This window comes from Acinonyx jubatus, chromosome B2 (assembly GCF_027475565.1).
Source record: "Acinonyx jubatus isolate Ajub_Pintada_27869175 chromosome B2, VMU_Ajub_asm_v1.0, whole genome shotgun sequence".
In the NCBI taxonomy this organism is placed as follows: Eukaryota; Metazoa; Chordata; class Mammalia; order Carnivora; family Felidae; genus Acinonyx; species Acinonyx jubatus.
This window is the reverse complement of record NC_069385.1, coordinates 32,282,880-32,304,318: the sequence shown is the minus strand read 5'-3', so window position 1 is coordinate 32,304,318 and position 21,439 is coordinate 32,282,880. Positions and strand designations below refer to the sequence as shown.

Sequence of the window (21,439 nt, the reverse complement as noted above, 5' to 3'; positions counted from 1 at the left end):
CTAAAAGAAACACAGGTACACTGACACTTCATTTTTTAATTTTAATTTTTTTTTTTTTGAGAGAGAGGGAGCAAGCAGACAAGCTGGGGAGAGGGGCAGAGAGACAGAGAGAATCTTTTTTTTAAGTTCATTTATTTTGAGAGAGAGAGAGAGAGAGAGAGAGAAAGAGAAAGCATGAACAAAAGAGAGCAGAGAGACAGGGAGAGAGAGAGAATCCCAAGCAGAAACCACACTGTGAACACAGAGCCCAATGTGGGCTCGATCCAAAGAACCATGAGATCATGACCTGAGCTGAAATCAAGAGTTGAACAATTAACTGACTGAGCCACCCAGGCACCCCGAGAGAGAGAATCTTAAGCAGGCCATATGCTCAGCATTGAGCCAGACACAGGGCTTGATCTCATGACCCTGGAATCATGACCTGAGCAGAAATCAAGAGTTAGATGCTCAAACGACTGAGCCACCCAGGCGCCCCTACACTGACACTTCTCGTGTGTATTTATGCACAGTTTTGAATACACATTTCCCTTACTATTTTGCTCTGAAAATTTTTTCATCGCAAAGAGATGTCTTCCATTCCATTCATTCAATCTTCATTCATTCATTCATTCATTTATTCACTCAACTAATTAAAAAAAAAATACCCCAACTATTTGGCTCTTTATCCAATGCCAAGAAGTAAACAAACACGGGTCTGACAATCATACAGTTTATATTCTAGAAAGGTAGAGACGTTAAGACCAGAGAATGATAATTTTTGGTTGCCTTCCAGCATCAGTTCCCCCAGAAGAACTACCAGGATCCTGAATTGGCTTAGCCACACTCTTTGACTAAGAATGATTCCCACTTCTCTTAAGTGGCCCAAACCCATCTAAGTGGTCCCAATCTTGAACGTACATTGGTCAAATCACAGCGACTTTCAAGTGGTGGCTGGCAGAAGAGCTATCCTCCCAAAGTAAGAGAGAAAGTGCTATTTCAGGGAGTTTGGGCTGTCATTTTTCTACCATAAGAGAAAATGGCCTAAGGCTGAGGCCCAAACAATATTAAGGGCAAAGCTCAAAAGGAGCTGTAGCTCTTGAAACATCATAAATCTCTGGACAAAGGGATTTGCTTGAAATAAACCCAAGTGACGTTCAGCTGAAACAAAAAGAAGTTCGGTGCTGATAGTAATTATCAATGACAGTTGTTTTCTTCAGTCATCTTTGGTTTCTTTCCCCTCTTTAGTCCATGAAAACTGAGATGACTACCCAAACCTGGATTAAGTCAGAAGCTTTGTTAATTCAGATTTCTGAAAAACACAAAACGAAGTTCCCCAAATAACTAGTTGTGTTCTGTAATGTGTTTGGAAACCACATTTTTTCATGAGAACACTGAATACTTAGAGCATGCCAAAGCAATATGACTCATCCTAATTTATATTTCTCATCTTCAAAATGTTTCTCATGTTACACTCTAGGCACGGCATTCATCCCAGTCCACACTTCTATACATCCCACCTGGGTTCCACCAATAGCCACCAACTAATCTTCTTGGATGCTTAGGGGGTAGCTTTCTAGACAACACCCCATATCCCAACCAATCTTCCCAAATCACTTTTCATCTTGGACATCTGACCGATAATATTCAGTGGCTCCACACCACACTTTCTATAGCGATCAAGTCCACACTTCTTTTTCTGACATTCAGGATCCTATGTGGTTTGCTGCACGTTACCTACACAGTGCCTTGTGCATGAATTCCCAGTCACAGGGATCCGTTCCTTTTACACACCATGTTGTTCTTACCTCCATGGTTTCGTTCCGTGTTTTCTTCACCCAATATGTCCTCCTACTCGCTCTTGAAAACCCAGGTTTTGTTTCCCCTGGATGCCTTCTCTGATTACTTTGGCAGACATTTGCCTTGTTTCTCTAAGCTTCTTTCAGGAGGCAGTACTGTGTGGTAGCATGAGGCCAAAGACTTGGTTTGGAATTCAACATCTGGCACTTACTAGCTGTGTGATCTAAGACAGATTGCTTAACTTTACTGAAACTCAGTTTTCTTATTTACGAAATAAAAACACGAATCAACTTTTAATCCATTATAAAAAGCAAAGGAGAAAATGTGTCTAGCACATAATCATTTGTATCAAGCAGTTGAAAACGATACTCAGTTCTGTACAACTTAGTACTTTTTTATCGAATGTAATTAGTGCCTACATAAGAGTTTTTCTTCTTATTTGGACTAGCAACTCACTGTTCTGCTAACTTGTTGACAATTCATTACATGGAGCAGACTTTTTCAAGGCCTTTATTATTTGCGGTGATTGTTGTAATGAAAATACAACATCAAGAGTAAATCTTGCTGGTTATTTTTTGGTATGCTCTTGCTTACCTCTTTATAAGTATGAGCTGTTTTTAAATGATAAATTGAATTGTTTTTCAGGTTAATCTGCATTTCACGGCAATTCATGGAATTGAAAGTTCATAGAAAGTAGATGTGATTTTATTGTTTCACGCTGCAGGAAATAAAGTTCTCTGAACTCATTTTATTACTTCAACACATGACTTTCAATGCAGCAATATGTATATCAGAGGCATGAGTATATATGGATTTCTTCCAGTCCTATGCAGAGCAGAGAGACACGCGTAGATCAACGTGTTTTACATAGGATAAGAATGCAGGAAACGGGGAACTTCTCATGGGAACATAGCTCATCACAGAATGACAGAGGAGATGGATCTGTGCAAAAAAATGCATAGACAGTACAACTTTATTTTACGTGACCCATCTCTTATCCTGGAGAAGTGAATTAAAGGTTAACAGAGGAAAGAACTGGAAGCAGTGCGCACCTGAGCAAAAAGATAAGTAAACATTACGTTACCAAAACCAAGATGAGAAGAGTTGTAACATTTATGTCAAGTAAAGGGCCGGTTCCTTTAACACAGGGAGAAGACAGCCATAACTACTAAGTCCACATACCAGTCCTCAGAATAAAACCTACCTTGCCGGACCTTGATCTTAGACTTCTCCACCTCCAGAACTATGAGAAACAAACTTCTGTGGTTTAAGCCATCTCGCCTATGGTATTTTGTTATGGAAGCCCAAGCAGACTAATACAGAAAATTTGTAAATGGCATAAAATTGAAAATAATTTAATGTTGCTCTTTATTAAATTATATTAAATTTAGACAATGGCCTACCAGACAATCATAAAAGAATAGGATAGGTCTGTACATAATGTAGTGGAACACTTCCAGGACATACCGTTAAATGTAAAAAGCAAGTGTCAAAATAGATGACACTATTGTCTCCTATATGATCCTGAGATCTAAAAATAAAAGCAAGAAAAACCACATATATCTATATAAATATATACTTATATACATCTATAATATATATTATATACTTATATAAGTATATAAGTATATAAATATATACGTATCTAAGTATATAAATATATACTTATATACATATATAATATAAAGAAAGACAGATGAAAATATACACAGAAGTAAACATAAATATAAAGATACATGATTGCATACATATAGAAAATTTCAGGGGTACCTGGGTGGCTCAGTCAGTTAAGCATCTGACTTTGGCTCAGGTTAAGATCTCACAGTTTGTGAGTTCAAGTCCCCCATCAAGCTCTGTGCAGACGTTTCAGAGTCTGGAGCCTGCTTCAGATTCTGTGTCTCCCTCTCTTTCTGCCCCTCCCCTGCTCATGCTCTCTCTCTCTCTCTCTCTCTCTCTCTCTCAAAAATAAACAAACATTAAAATTTTTTTTCAAAAAAATTTCAGAAAAATACAAGAAAATATTAATTTGGCTTACAGGAAGTAGGACTTGAATGGTAGAAGTTAGAGCTTTTTGATTTTCACTTCATGGCCTTCTGTATTTGAATTTTTTACAGTGAACACATATTAATTTTATAATATATTTTTTAAATTTTGTTTTCATCACCTACGAGCTCAATGTCCCTGACAAGTTAATGAATATGTGAGACAGAGATTATCTACATCCTACCTCACAAGGTGATCTTGAGAATTACATAAGATATCGGGAAACCCCTCACAGTGCATGGTATATACAAAGTATACATCAAATGTTAGTTTTCATATTTTCTACGCATAATCTATCTACGGTATTACATATGAAGTAGACATATGCTATGCTATTATATACTTAATCATATAAAACAAAGTCTCCACGGACCTTCAAAATTGTTTATTTCCCTACACAATGCAAAATAATCTATTTGGTTTAAATTAAATCTGTTATTTACAGAAATAATCGACCAGGATGTATTTGGCGCTAGGTTTCTAAAACAACATGTTGATCCTCTGCAAACTCAATTATATCTTCTGCGTTTTTAGGCTCTTAGAAAAAAATAAATAAAAAAAAATAACCAGAAGAATTTTCTACCCCAAACCTGTTGTCAAGACTTCACAGCCCAATGGCAGATGTGAGTATATGTGGTTCACCCCTGACTAGGGGCAGCTGCTGCTGGGGGGGGTCCCCACAAAAACAGTGAGACCTTCCTTGGTTCTGCATCAAACGTTTTCTGTCTCTGGATTGTTTTTCACTTTGTAATCTCCTTTGAAGTAATGGTTGCTAGTCTGCTTTTTGTTGTTGTTGTTGTTGTTGTGTGTGATTTTTTTTTCTTTTACAGTTTAAAGGACTAATAATCCCATCCATGAAAGGACAGAACTCAATTACTAACAGATGATCCTTATGATAAAATGTCACAACCCCAAGTTAGAGGAAAGAAAAACAACCTCATTTTTCATTTACTCCAATACAACTTACACATAAAAGGAACTAATTTAAATGTCTGTATAGTAAAACTAACTTTTAAAAACTTATTTTCAGGGCATGTGGGTGGCTCAGTCGGTTGAATGTCTGACTTCGGCTCAAGTCATGATTTAGCGGTTCGTGAGTTTGAGGCCCGCGTCAGACTCTGTGCTGACAGCTCAGAGCATGGAGCCTGCTTCCGATTCTGTGTGTGTGTCTCTCTCTCTGTCCTTCCCCTGCTCACGCTCTGTCTCTCTCTGTCTCTCAAAAATAAATAAACACTAAAAACTTTTTTAAACTTATTTTCATATCCTAAAACTTCTAGTACTTGTGTCTGTATATAATTTACTGTAATAATTTGGCAGTTTTAAATAAAGTATATTATTTTAACATTTATTTGTCATAATTTAAGGATTATACTTCCTGAAGAAATTTAATAAATGAGCCATCTTTGTCTTCTTCTAAGAGTAGGGAAATCATCATTGAATGACATTTCTTATTCCCTCAGGCACAATTTAAATATTAGACCTAATTGTAGGCAACAAATTAATAACACTGCCTCATGCAGAATTCTTGGTTGGCTTTTATCCAGAGGTCTTGCATTCACTGCTCTTTCATTTTAAATTAAATTTGAATGTAAAGTATGTTGTTTTACCCTGTAATGAAAAGAGAAACTGATGTTGAGTGTTTTTCTCTATGATATTGAACAATGTTGCTTTAGAAGTGATAATAAATGCAGGTCTTCAAATCCTACTTAATTTTATTGAATTCTGGCCCTCTCTATAAAGCGTCTGCAAGTAGCCCAGCAGGACTGTTCAGTTCGGCACTTAAGTTAGTTACAGACTCCACAGTGTCACACACGCAAAATTCCTTTGTCCTGGGAATAAGATAGATTTTTCAGAACGTTGTTTACAACTCACCATAATTGAATTAAGTCTAGATTCGAGTCATTAATCCAACAAGCACTCACTAAGCACCACTATCAGGAAGTGTGCCCCGAGCTGAAAAATCCAAGGACATGCCTGGCCCAATGGGAGAGAGCCTGGTAAAGAGAGGAGTCCCATAGCCAATACGGGGGTGTTATGACATCAATAATAACTACCACTGGTGAGCATTTACGTGTACCAGGTACATTGCACATATCAACACATTTAATTTCATTTCATCTTCCTGCATTCTGGAGAAAGGTATTACTCTCTTTGTTGCCCAGATCAGGAAACTGAGGCACAGTTACGTAAACCAAGCAAACTTGCAGGGCTGCTGTGTAGCTGGCTTGAACCAGCACCGGGGGCTGACCGCTAAGCACCATTCTCTGGGAAAGCATGCCTGCCTTTGTGATCTGCCGTGTAGGTGTGAAAGGGCAGTGATGGTTAGAAGGGAGCTGAAGTCAGTTCAATAATTTTGTACACTAATGTAACAGTATGCTTCAGAGAGCCATTTTATTTTTTCTTTTTAAATCTTTGTTTACTTTTGAGAGAGAGACAGAGTGTGAGCAAGGGAGGAGCAGAAACAGAGGGAGACACAGAATCCGAAGCAGACTTTAGGCCCTGAGCTGTCAGCACAGAGCCCGACACGGGGCTTGAACTCACGAACCGTGAGATCATGACCTGAGCTGAAGTCGGACGCTCAACGGACTGAGCCATCCAGGCGCCCCTCCATTTGATTTTTTAAATGGAGTTTTGCTGTCTGGCTGGAAAAGGGATAATAAAATAAAAAAAGAAAAAAGAAAAAGACTATTTTTGCTTGACCTCATCCAATTTGTTTAACCATGGCTATAATTAAGAAATATAGTCTTTTATATTTCAAGAAAGTGAAGCAAATAAATGAATATCAGTGGATGGCTTCTGTCATTCTGGCTCCTTTCTTATTTTCTATGTGTTTCAAACATGAGTTCTCCATAAAAAGAAGTCTTAGTTTGCAGGGCAATTCCATGAAAATGGGGAAACAAAAAACTGAAGTGTGTTCAGACTATGACTGAGTTAAACACTGGTCTTCTGTGGGTGAATCTCCAGTCTGGGTGGATAACCCCTAATCCACGAAGCCTTTGCTCAGCTTAGTAAACAGGTTCACAATGAATTCACCTTTTCAAAGCCTTTAAGTCTCCTGCTGCCTTCCAGCTATTTAAATAAAGAAGTCTCCTCTAGATGTAGGTTTCTGAAAAGCAAAGCAAATGTTTTATTAATCTTTGAAGTTATTCGTTTGCTTGCTCGCTTTTGAAAAGTTTATATACAGAGAAAATAATATAACATTATTCATGTAAAAACCATCCAGAGCTAGTTAACATCTTGTCATTCCTACTTTGCTATCCATCTTTGTCCCCACTTACTCCAGCACATCTCTCTGTTCCCTCTAGGTGCTCATGTTGACCTCAATTGCCAACCTGACCATCAAGGTGAGAGCCAAGTATAAACTCAGGTACTTAGTCTTAACAAGTCTGATCTGCCTTTCTTCCTAAACATGCCAGCCAACTCCTTTAAATCAAACCTAAAATAACTTTTCCATTCAATACTTTTTATCAGTTTAAATAGTCTCAGGTCTGCAGTTATAGAAATTACAGTCAAAAGGGATCTACTTATGAAGGAAACATAAAAAGCATGGGTGATTTATTCCATATTTGCTCAATCAGATAAAAGCCACACTCAACCGAAATGTCATAATTTGCAACCTGCGTAGATATTCAAAGAGAATTTTGCAGTTTCAGAAATGTGGCCAACCTCCTTTCTTGGCAGCTGAAACAAGAAACCTAAAAAGGATCTGATAAATTGAGTTGCGATAATAGTTCCAAAAGGGAACACACCATCTTCTCTCCCCCATGAAACATCACTTCTTTCAGATTTGTTTAAAAGTCTTCACCCCTAACATCAAGCGAGTGGGGAGGATTTCCATCTCTACTGCCACAACAACCCTTGTGGGTATTCTCTCCTTATTTCCAAAGACACTTCCCAAATAAGGCTGCTTTTCCTCTCACATACATTTTCCTAACATGTCCAGGCTAAACTCTTGGCTCGAATCCTCTGTATTCTAAAATCTCCACAACAAATCATGCCATTTCTCCAGCCAAAACCCAATAGTCCCACGTTGCCTCAAGAGAAACTCACTTCTTGGCTTACAATTCCTGCTCTCTGTGGTCCTTTTACAAGATCTCCAAACATTACTAGGAATACGTGTTCTCAGTGTCTTTGATCATGGCATTCCAGCCTTCTCATCCTGAACCTGGCAAAACTGTATTGTATCCATCAGAATTTGTACTTCCAGTAGGAAAACTAAATGTTCAGAACACCTCTCAGTTGGAAGACTGATTTTCATGATTTCCATGATTTTCAAAACTGAAAACAATGTGTCTTGAAATATATTGATAAGCTCAGTAAGAAATTAAGGAAGACCAAAGGTAAAAGAAGAAGAATATAAAGTCAAAATCAAAGTGATAAAAACAGAAACTAAGGCTCCCGTGGGAACATATGTCATACTATGATTCTAGAGTCTCCAGGAATAATGGTCACAGGATAGAATCATCAAATGATGTGGGACTCAACTTGACACACACCTCTCCCTCCCACACCCCTCAATTAAATACAGAACCGGAACCCTCCAAGCTCATACCAATCCAGTAAAGTGAAGAACTAGGGAAAAAAAAAATCTAACTGCTAACAAAGGCAGCTGATGAAAAAACTTGTCTGTCTCTGCCACAGTTCTGGGTTATTATGGATCAAATGTTTTTGTGCCCTCCCCCGCCTTCAAATTTATAGGCTAAAGTCCTAACTTCTAATGGGATGGTATTTGAAGATGGGATCTTTGGGAGGTAGTTAGGGTGCATGAGGTCATGAAGGTGGGGCCCTCATGATGGGATTAATACCCTTATAAGAGACACCAGAGAGCTTGCTGTACTCCTCCTCTGCACCCCATCCTCGCGCATTAGGAGGTCATGTGGGCACACGGTGAAATGGCAGCTGTCTACATGCCAAGAGAAGAGGCCTCAGAATGAAGCCCACCTTCCAGAACCTTGATCTTGGCTTCCTGGCCTCCACAACTGTGAGAAATAAATGTCTGCTATTTACCAGTCTATGGTATTTTGCTATGGTAACCAGAGCTGAATAAGACCTGGTTAGAAGAAAATAATAACAATATTCTCCCCTGGAGGTGTGTAAACAAAGGTCCAGCCTCATGAGACAGTAAGATTTGCATTTATAGTCCTGTATGGTTGGGGAAATTCCAAACCAAGAAAATAAAGGATCCCTCATGGGTTGCCATCCCCTGGCATCTGGCAAAAGTAAATATAAATATAATACCTCCAGGAGGGAGCATCCTCTCCTCCGGTACCTTGTGATTTCCATGGATGACATTAACTTGGCAAAACTTAGCAAACACTTGGGGAAACAAGAGACTATCCACAACATATTTAGATTCCCAATGACTTGAGCCATTGGAATTATTAAACATAAAATCAAAAATAACTATGTATGCTTCAGTTTTTAAATGTTATGCATTATATTTATGTGGTTAAAGAATAAAGACGAGCTTGAAAAGATGAGCAAGAAATATCAAGATTGAATCAGCATATTTGAAAAAGAACAACATAGAATTTCTAGAAATAAAAAATAATTGGGATTTAAAACTCTATGGGTGAGTTAAACAGCACATTAAAAAACAATTTAAGGAAGAATTACTAAATGTGAAAATATTCTGACCTCAAACTTCTCCAAGACAACATTTCTTTCACTTTTATTAAAGTGTAATTTGACAAGGGCACCTGGGTGGCTCAGTCGGTTAAGCGTTCAACTTCAGCCCAGGTCATGATCTCATGGTTCGCTGAGTTTGAGCCCCGCATCAGGCTCTCTGCTGTCAGCACAGAGCCAGCTTGGGATCCTCTGTCCCCCTCTACCTCTTCAACCCTCCCCTGCTCACACTCTCTCTCAGCAATAAACACTTTTTTTAAAAAAGGTATAATTTGATATACACTAAGCTGCATATATTTAAAGTATAAAATTTGTTGTTTTGACATATGTACATACTCATAAAACCACAAGCTAGATAATGAATATGCACATTATCCCCCAAAGTTTCCCCAGGGCCCTTGCCAACCCCTCATTGTCTTCCCACCTTGCTTCATTCTCATCCCTGGAAACCACTCAATGGCTTCCTGTCACTATAGATTACTTGAATTTTTTAGAATTTATAAAAACTAGAATCATATTATATGTAGTCATTTTTTTCTGGCTTCTTTCATTCAGCATAATTATTTTCAGGTTAATCTATGTTGATTTTATGTATCAATAGTTCATCCATTTTAATTACAGAGTAGTATTCCACTGTACATATACGCCATGATTTGTTTATCCATTCACCGATTAATACACATTTGGATTGTTTCCATTTCTTAGCTATTATAAAGTAAGGTGCTACAAAAACTCTTTGACAAGTCTTTGTATGATCATACGCTTCCATGACTCTTGGATACACAGCTAATAGCAGAATAGCTAAAGTAAATGACAATGTATGTTTATTATTTAAGAAACTGCCAAATGATTTTTCAATGTGGTGTACCACTTTATATTCCCATCGGCAGTATATTAGAGTTCCAGTTGTTCCACATCTTGCCAACCCTTTAATTTCCATATGGCAATTCTTAAAGGTGGTATCCCAGTGTGATTTTAATTTACACTTCCTTAATCAGTAATGATGTTGGGCATTGTCTTAAGGAAGTGGACTGATATCAGGCAGAGAAGGACACTGATCTCTGAGAAACAAGAAACAAGTGAAGTTAGTCCTGTGGGTTGTTCAGATGGCTGTCTATAGAGAGATTTTTCAGGCTGTTGCATAGGAAAGTGAAACTCAAGCAGGACCTGCCATTCTCCTTGAGTTGTGGAGATTGAATTGACCCAATGAGGCCAAGTAGGTTACAGTTCATAGAATGTAATATGGGAAGGGAAGAGATGCACAGATACATAACTCAGGACACCTACATAAAGTCTGCTTCAGGTGAGTTACTGAATACTGATCCTTTTACAACAGGTAAAATCACCCTAAAAAATCCTACCCAAGACCAGGTAAAAATTATTCTAAAGGATTAAAAGAAACCATGATGGAAATATCACAATGCAGAGAATAGAGCCTTTCCCCAACACAGTGGAAAATCTTGTAATTCATACAGCATTAGGTAAAAGTACTCAGAAGGGCTTGCCTTGCAGTGGGTAAAATGAGGATCTAACAAAGCTCATAAATAAGATCTGAAAGGTCTGATTTCAAGTAACTTAACTACGTCCCAGAACAAAGCTCAAAACTATTTACAGAAGTGCAAACATAACCAACATCCAGTAAGGTAAATTAAAAATGTCTGGCATCCAACAAAAGATTACTAGTTACACAAAGAATTAGAAAAATAAAACCCATAATGACAAAATTCAAACCAAATTAACCCAGAACTCACGCAAATGAAAGAAGCAGATATTATAACTGTATTTTATATGTTCCCAAAGATAGATCAAAGACTGAATATGTTAAATATAGACATGGAAGATACTTTTAAAATACTTAAATCTAAATTTTAGAGATTAAAACTACAATGATTGAGGTAAGAAATACAGTGTATAGTATTAAGAGCAGAGTAGATCATAAAGAAGAAAAGATTGGTAAATTTGAAGACAGAATAATAAAACTACCCAAAATCAAAGCAGGCTAAAAAAATGAAATGCAAATGAGTTGCAGGATAACTTGAAACAGCCTGATATACTTACAATTGGAGTCACCATAAGAGGGGAATAACCGAAAAACCTATAACTAACAGCATACCTAAAGATGAAAGACTGAATACTTTTATCCTAAGGGAAGGAAAAGGCAAGGAATCCACTCTCACCATTCCTATTCATCATTATACTGGAGGTTCTATACAATGCAATAAAGACAAAATTTTAAAAAGAAAGAAGAAAAGGCATCAGATCAGAAAGGAAGAAGTAAAACTGTCTTTATTCTGAAATGGCATGATGATCCCTGCAGCAAATCCAACTGAATTTTAGCAATGCTGCTAGAACTCATAGGTGTGTTTAGCACATTTAAGGGCCAGAAGATCCACATACAAAATTCATTTGTACACATTGGTGACAGATAATCAGAAAATGAAATGTGAAGGTGAATACCATCGAAAATACCATCAAAATATTAGATATTTAGGAATGAATTTGACAAAAGCTGTATACAAACCCTACGTTAAAAACTAAAAAGACTGCTTAGAGAAATCAAACTAAATATTCATGTCCTAGAGTTAGGCAAAAATGTCTTATAAAGACAAAAGCATAATCATAAAATTTTTAAAATAGACTAGACTTGGCCAAAAGTAAGAACTTCTGTTCTCCAGAAATACTGTTAACCGTGAAAAGACAAACCACAGATTAAGACAAAACATCTGCAAATCAAATATGTGGTAAACAAATTGTATCCAGGATATTAAAGCATACTCAAGGCTCAATATAAGAAAACAAACATCCAGTCTTAAAAATGGACAAAGATTTGAAGAGGCTTTGTTTCACCGAAGCAAATAGAGGAACGGCAAATAAGCACATGAAAAGGTGCTCAACCTCCTTGGTCAGTAGGGAAATGCAAATTTAAACCACAATGAGATACAACCATTAAAATGACAAAAATTTAAAAGACTATTCCAAGCGACGGTGAATATATGGAGCACCTGAAACTCACTTATTTTTGCTGTGAATGTAAAACAGTGCAACACGGGGGAAAACTGTCTGGGTCTGACAGCCTTTAAAAGTGTTAAACACAGGGGCGCCTGGGTGGCTCAGTGGGTTAAGCGGCTGACTTCAGCTCAGGTCATGATCTCACGGTCCGTGAGTTTGAGCCCCGCATCGGGCTCTGTGCTGACAGCTCAGAGCCTGAAGGCTGTTTCAGATTCTGTGTCTCCCTCTCTCTGACCCTCCCCCATTGTTCATGCTCTGTCTCTCTCTGTCTCAAAAATAAATAAACGTTAAAAAAAATTTAAAAAAAAGTGTTAAACACATTGCATTGCATACAACCCAATCATTCCACTCCAAGGTATACATCCAAGGGAAAAGAGAGCATGTGTTCATAGAAAAAGTTGTACCCAAATGTTCACGGCAACTTTAATGGTCATAGCTCCAAAATAAAGACACACAAATATCCATCAAGTGAATGGATAAACCAGTTGTGCTATATCCATACAATGGAATGCTATCCAACAATAGAAAGAATGAACTATTATGGAAAACAGTCTTGTATCTGAGTTAGAACTCCTTCTTGGGGCAAGAGTACTGGTGTGCCAGTCCCAAGACCAGGCTTTAAATGGCTTTAGAGTTTCTTCTCTCTCATTTGGAACCTTGCCACCACCATCTGAACAAGTTTAATCTAGACATCTGCAGAACATGCTCCATACTATAAAGGAGAACCCACTTCTCAGCTGAGGACTCCTAGCCCCACCTACAAACTGCTGACTCCCAACCATATGAGAAAGCCCAGCCACCATTCAAGAACCTGCCTACACAACCCAAGCTGGTTACAGACATAGGAGTAAGCAAAGCGACAAACAGAAGAACCCCCTGGTCGATCTGTAAACTGCAATATGTGTGTATGTATTTAAAGGCTTTGAACGTTGGGTGGTTCGGTGCACAGTAATGGCTGATACAAAATGAATAAAAAATTCTGGTATATTCAGATAATTAAACTCTATAAAAGATGAAAATGAACACATTTTTTTGACACACAAAAGCATGGTAGACTCACACATTCTGCTGAGCAAGAGAAGCCAGACACAAAAGAGTCTAAGGTTCATAAAGTTTAAAACAGGCAAAAGTAACAAGTAGAGATCAAAGTCAGAATAGGGGTTAGGTCCAGAGACAGGTAGTTACCTGGAAGGGATATTGAGGGCCACTTTTGGTGGACTGGTAGTGTTCTATTTCTTGATCTTAATTCTTATTCCATGAGTTAGTTCACCTTATGAAAATCCAATGAGTTGTATACCAGTGTTTTGTGAATTTTTATGTATGTAACTCAATAAAAGAGTTTTTAAAAAATGTTTAGGTTGAACAGGAAATTCACCGAAGAGGAAATATAAATAAAAAGAGCATCAGTCTCACTGGTAGTCTGAGAAAAGCAAGTGAAAACAATCATAAACATCAGTTTTCACCCATCGGTAGACAATAAGTTTAAAAGATGGCAATACTCAGGCTTGAAAGGAAGTGAAGAAATATTCACACATTGCTAGTGTGTAAATTTTAGAAGGTAATCTGACAAATATATTAAATTTTTGAATGCATATAACCTTAACTCAATGCATTCAGAAATCTTTCCTACAGAAATGAAACCGCTAAGGATACATATAAAAGAATATTTATTAAAGCATTGTTTCCAGCAGCAAAAACATTAAATCACCTTGAAAGTGAATCAGCTACAGCCGGCTGCCAAAAAAAAATGTGGTTTATACATATTAGGGGATTTCATTATAGAGATATTAAAATTAAGGTGTTATTATGTTTTGAGCTGCACTTCTATGGGTGGCAATTTGAAAAAACAAATTTCAAAGTAATATGGACAGTGATCCTACATTTTTTAAAAAAAGAAGGGTGATTAACTCAGTAAAATCCTATATAATTTTGTAAGGGTTTTCTTGAACATAGATTATAGAAGGACCCAAATAAATGTGTTAACATTGGGCACCTCCAAGCTGGATTTTAGAGAAATGGGGACACCACTATTATACACATTTCACCTTTTTTCCTGTTGTAATAAGCATATGTCACATTAAAAATAAAACAATTACACGTTAGATAATACTTTTGTAAATTTCCAGCATTTAATTTTTTTTCTTAATTTTTCTAATGTTTATTTATTTTTTAGAGGGGGAGAGAGAGAGAGAGAGTCCGAGAGGGGGCAAAGAAAGAGGGAGACACAGAATCCGAAGCAGGCTCCAGGCTCCGAGCTGTCAGCACAGAGCTTGACGCAGGGCTTGAACTCACAAGCCGTGAAATCATGACCTGGGCCAAAGTTGGACGCTCAACCGACTGAGCCATCCAGGAGCCCCCAGCATTTAAATTTTTTTAAAAAGAACACCAAGTCACTTAATAAATACAGTTTTCAAATCTTATGTCAAATCAGTGCAGGTAGACACAGGCTTTGTACAAAATGGATTAAAAAAAGGAGAAAAAATGGGCATCCGGGTGGCTCAGTTGGTTAAGCGTCTGACTCTTGATTTAGGCTCAGGTCATGATCTCACAGTTCATTCTGGGGGAGTGAGCCCCCACCTCGGGCTCCCTGCTGACAGCAAGGAGCCTGCTTAGGATTCTCTCTCCCTCTCTCTCTCCCCCTGCATGCACACTCATGTGTGCTTTCTCTCTCTCAAAATAAATAAACTCAAAAAACAAAACAAAACAAAAAAAAAGGAGAGAAAAGCCTAAGCGTTCCCTTAAGAAATAGTGTATGGTCTTGGGGTGCCTGGGTGGCTCAGTCGGTTGAGTGTCCGATTTCGGCTCAGGTCATGATCTCATGGTTCATGGATTCGAGCCCTGCATTGGGGTCTGTGCTGACAGCTCAGAGCCTGGAGCCTGCTTTGGATTCTGTGTCTCCCTCTCTCTCTGCCCCTCCCCCGTTCATGCCTTATCTTTCTCTGTCAAAAATAAATAAACATTAAAAAAAAAAAAGAAATTAGTGCACAGTATAAACTCCTTAACCTTTCAAACAATGAGGGATAAAAATGTAACAGTTGTGATCTCTTTTCAGGATTATTAGAGGAGCACCTCATATTACATATGAATTTCATATGATTATTAATTCAAGCTGAGGAACACATAAATTATTCCATAAAATATCTTTTAGCAACTTGGAATAAATATGCTTTGAAATAATGTGACTGAACCAACAATCTGTTGGAAAATTTTATTTGCTATATGAGTGGAAAATATTACTCAGTACTGACATTTCCTGTTTATCATTAAAAAAAGAACTGAGCTCGCTAACCTTGCAAATTTAATTCAGTTGTAAATCTTACAACCTCTTGCAATAAGACCTTGCCTTACATAACAAATAAAATGTATCTGGCAGGCTCACTCTTAAAAGAACTAAGCTTTATATCTTAAAAGTGAATATAGAAATAAAAAGCAAAGATAGTAAAATAGTGAAATCCAAGATATAAAAAAAAACTAACATACCATACGAAACCCAGTTGGATATAAACAAATCTATTTCAATGCTTTCCCTTTTTAATGTCTCAAAAAAGTCAATGAAATCAAAATGAGTTTCACGACTGCTCTAAATTACTGGATAATTATATCTAAGTAATTTTTAAAGTTTGAAAAAGCTTTAAAAGTTATTTCATTATAGATTATTAAAATGACAGAGCAGAAAGGGATATATATCTGGCTATATTTTTTTTATCTTGAAATTGTTTTCTACTTCATATGTTGAAAAAAAAATAGACAAGTAATAGCAATTTGGAAATTATGACCTAAATTTGAATTCTAGTTTCAATTAATTAACTAGAGGAGACAAGCAGAGTTTTTCCCATAGACTTCACTTTCTGCAACCATGAAATAAAATGTTGCCAAAAGTAAACAGGTTTAGAATGTTAGAGTAAAAAGAAAGTGACTGCAGAATGACAGTATTTCACATCTACCATGCTTCAGATGCTTTATAAAAACATCTTCAGATAATTTTCCCAGCCATCTTCTAAATAGGCAGGATCTCCATTTTGCCAGTGAAGAAACTAAAATTCCGAGTTCTGTTGAAATTACCCAAGTTCACATGAGTGGTAAATGAGCCAGGATTTGAAAACAGCTCTAGGTGACCAGGCAAACAGGCACCTCCAAACTTAGGCTCATATAAATTAAATGAATTGTACAAGTTCCCACTGCTAGACTACGTGAATGATGTTTTGTAATACTAAGTACACTATGACGTTAAGTAAAACACGATTTTTCCTGAGCCTCAGTTTCCTCATCTGCAAAATGGCATAAATATGTCTATTACATAATGAGTAATCAACAAATATTTGTTTTCTAAAATTCAATGTTTTTAAAGCACTTTCAGAGTAATCTTGAGAAGACAGGAATTGTTATTTCCATTCTGCATATGCGTATATAGTCTTACTAAGATAAAATGTAAGGAAAAAGCAAAGGGGCATGTTCAATAACATGGTCCTGATTGTCATAATGTGAAACAATGATGTTCAGTTTCCATACAAAAGGACCAATTTTGCCTTGAAGTCATGAAGTTAAAACCAGCTATTGTGAAGGACATACCCAATTTTATTCATAAAGATGAGTTTAGAAAGTGGAAAATTTTAATAATTATAAATATCATCATCTAAATTTGAAGCCTAGTTTCAATTAGTTAACTGGAAGAGAAAAGCAGTTTTATTCACTAGACTTCATTTTCTGCAAATGAAAAAAAAAATGTCTTCAAATGATAAGGGTTATAAAATTTAATGGTTGTGGTCTCTTTTCAAGATTGTGAAAGGCCATTCCCTGAGCATGTCATGTCACATATGAATTTCATATGATTATTAATTCAAGCTGAAGAAGAAAAAAAAATTAGTCCATAAAATGTCTTTCAGAATGGTTTTAAAGCAACATTTTTTTTTTTAAATCTTGGACCGTAAATAAATTATCTCTTGAGATCTTCATTAGGCTCATAGTCCAATAAAATGAAAAACTAAATGATATAAACTTCTTCCACGAAGAAGCTCACATACATTACATACATTTAAGTTATTAACAACACGTAACTGACATTGACAATGGGAACAGAGGTCCAACAAACTCAACAGTCAATCACTCTACAGTGACTGCAGCTCTAGGGAGGTCCTCTTCATTTCCACAGGAACTGAAAGGCCATCACTCTCTTCCCAGGAAGAGCCTGCAGCTTTTCTTTCAAGAACTAAATGGTTACAGCACATCGTGCACTTAAGAGGTAGCCTTGATTTCTATTTCGGAGACTATGACGCAACTTGCCAGAGTTTTCACATTAAGTGAAACTGGTAAGTTCATGTCTGGGGATAAAGCCACACAATGGTATCATTCAAGATAAAAATCAGTGACCCCATTTAGGTACTAAAGGCCACCGTCTGCAGTTCCTTTCAGTGTTTCACACTAGGGGCTTTGGTACGATTCAGGCATTCTCTGATCAGAAAATGCAGTTACCCCGACAACAAGTAACTGGAGAGATTCTGCATTCTAATCTGACAGAACTCTAGGATGGATTTCAATGTTAGGCAGCAGCTGCGAGCTGGCTGTAGCACAGGCAGATGTTGGTTTCAGCATCCTGTGTTCTCTACCACACGTGGGACCAGATGGAGCTTCCGCACAGACAAATGTGTAATACTTGGGAATTCTAACGTTGAAGCAAGAGTCTTACTTTTGAGCCAATGAATGCTGCTTTCTGCAAACCTAAAAGTCATGTTTTGAGGCTAAACTAGCAAAAGTGCTCATACATGTTTATTTAAAAAAATATACTGTCTTCTTCGGGGAGAAGTATACAAACAGGAAACTTACCGACAATGCGCAAGTTACTTAACTTCTCTGGGCTTCAGTGTCTTCCTCTGTAAAACGAGGATATTAATACTACCTACTTCCTAGTTTTTTCCTGATGATTAGTGATCCACAAAATGGACAATGCTCTCAGTTTTATCACGTGCTTAAGCATGGGAACAGAGTTTGTGTCCTAGGCATCCTCACCACACATCCCTACTTCCCTAAGATCCATTTAGTTGTACTTTCCCCAAATTGTTCTCTCCATATGGCTTGAGATGGTGCTCAGACCTTCACTCCTTTCTTCTGCCTATACTATGTACTTTGACAGCAACGTTCACTTTCCACCGTTCGGGTTTCTCGGTTATTCAGATGTGCATGTCTTCTCCCCATGTAAACTGGGAGGTCCTTGGGGTGAAAGACTATGTCTTATATTGCCTTCTATCTGACAAAAGACATAGTACGGGGGCACCTGTGTGGTTCAGTCAGTTAAGCCTCCAACTCTTGTTTTCGGCTCAGGTCATGATCTCACAATCCATGGGATCAAGCCCAGCACCCAGCTCTGGGCTGACAGCGCACAGCCTTCTTGGGTTCTCTCTCTCCCTCTCTCACTGTCCCTCTTCCGCTCGCTTGCTCTCAAAATAAATAAATAAACATTAAAAAAAAAAGACTTAGCTGAGGCAACATATCATCTGGGAAATGTTTCTTCAAAAAAAAAAAAAAAAAAAAGACATAGTACTGAGTGCTGTCCAAAGCAGGCGCTCATTAGACACTCTGATTCTTCTTTGCAATTGGGAGGGTAGTGCAAAGGGATGTCTCCAGCTGATTATGATACATAATATATTAAATACACTGATTTCTGAAACATACCACAGAAGGCCTCTCCTATATTCTCAGGACTTCCTCATGCCAAGCTAAAGCCTGAGAGGCACTAGGCAGCATTTACATAATCATTAACAGTTATTTACATGGTCTTTCCCTTACTTAATATTTAAAGTCCCACATAGACCAATTCTGTGAGATTTCAGCGATAAACAGATCGCTCTTTATTGGTAATGGAATGCATTTAGAGTCAGCAAGGTCACCTTCAGTATACAGTTTCTAAAATGAAGCCATTACATTATAAACATTAATGTATAGAGTTTACTTCGATGTATATATTTCACTAGGTCATAAATCTTCTCCCTTCATAGAAGAAAGTATCCCTTATATCTGAATTAGTTCATGTTGAAATTTTATAATGAAAGTCAGCTGTGGTTCCAGGAAACAGCTGGTGTTTTTGCCTCTCTGCTTCCATGAAGAAATATGCAATGCATCAAGGAATGACTTATCTCATAAACTTCTTAAATTTTTTTCATATGCAGACAGCTAGCAGTGTATTTTGATAGGAGATGCTCGGTGTGAGTTCAGTTTTTACAATATTTGTTGAATAAAACAGCATATTACTATAAAAATGAGTATTGATGCTACTTAACATGAAGAACCTTTTACTAGGTGCTAGAAAATATAACCTAAAAACAGTCTTTCCCAATCTGCTGGGAAGTTTTAATAAACGTAAAACAATGATTCTCGCTCAAGGAGCTTGTATCAAGATCACTTGGGGACCTTTCCAAAGGACAGCAACCACCACCACCAACATAAGGGGCTCCATCCCTAAAGATTTTATCAAGATGATTCATCCCAGGTTATGAATCAAGAAAAGTACAATGATTCAAGGAAGCAAGATTCAACCATAATGTTTTTGATACATGAGAGTAAATTTTTCTTTATAAAACAGATACATTATTAAGCTTTTTGTATACTCTAAATTTTTAAATTTTTAAAAAATTTTTTAATGTTTGTTTTTGAGAGAGAGAGAGAGAGAGAGACAGAGAGAGAGAGAGGGAGGGGGACACAGAATCCGAATCAGGCTCCAGGCTCTGAGCTGTCAGCACAGAGCCCGACAGGGTTTGAACCCACAGGCTGTGAGACCATGACCCGAGCTGAAGTCAGACACTCAACCGACTAAGTCACCCAGGCGCCCCTAATCTAAATTTTTGATATAGAAATACATTCATTTGGGAGCGCCTGGGTGGCTCAGTCGGTTAAGTGCCCAACTTTGGCTCAGGTCATGGTCTCGTGCTCCAAGAGTTCGAGCCCTGCATTGGGCCTCTCTGCCCCTGTCCTGCTCACACTCTGTCTTTCTCTCTCTCAAAAATAAATAAACATTTAAAAAAAATAAAGCAAAAATAAAACATTCATTTTAAACGCTCCAAGAGAAGCTTGATATTAAAGAACACACCTATGCAGTCCTTTATAACTTGATTAGGATTATATAAAACTAACCTTTGATTTATGAGTTTTATAAACTCGAATAGTAGATATCTCATTTATTTAAAGTGAGATCCTACCACATACATAACCTTTTTCTGCTAATTACTAGAAGTCCCCTTCATAAAAACCATAAAAAAAGTCATCGTTGCAATCAAAAAGGAAATAATGGACGTCATCCTGTTTTGATAAATATATAATTTTTTACATTGAAAACAGACACCAAAATAAAATTGGCATATTATATCCTGTGGGATCACACACACAAATTATCATTTCTTTCATGACTTTTTAGGACAACCTTTTATCACAGTTTATCTTATAAATTTTACACATATATCAAATTTATAGGTTTGTTGTATAAATTTCTGTTTTTCTTAATTCCAATATTTGACTAAAGTCATAGAATTTAAGAGCTAACAAGACTACTTAGAACAACCTCTCAGTTACACAGATTTACAGTCTTTGAATTGTTATTAATCTGAATGAATCTCTGGAACGGCTGTGGTGTGGCCACATTAACTTTCGGCTGAGCGAGGGCTAGTGTAGGATGAAAACCGTGCTCTCAGCTGTTTCATAGGCCACACTGAGATGCCAGTACTTCTGGCTCTTTCTCCAACAATGGAGCTCTTCTTGTTTTTAGGGTACTTTTCTCTGGGTATTTTGCCATAAATTGAACTTCCAAATTAAAATGTTAGTACTTCAGGGCACCTGGGGGGCTTTGTTGGTTGAGCATCTGACTCTTGATTTTGGCTCAGGTTATGATCTCATGGTTCGTGAGACTGAACCCCAAATCGGGCTCTGCACTGACAGTGTGGAGCCTACTTGGGATTCTCTCTCTCTCTCTTGCTCTCTGCCCTTCCACTGCTCTCTCTCTCTC

General features: G+C 37.4%; 1 protein-coding gene across 1 annotated transcript in view; it reads right to left on the bottom strand.

The window, feature by feature from the left end:
- The window catches only part of MOXD1 (monooxygenase DBH like 1), a 91,739-nt gene that overhangs the window by 36,528 nt on the left and 33,772 nt on the right, over positions 1–21,439 (bottom strand). The window lies entirely within an intron of this gene.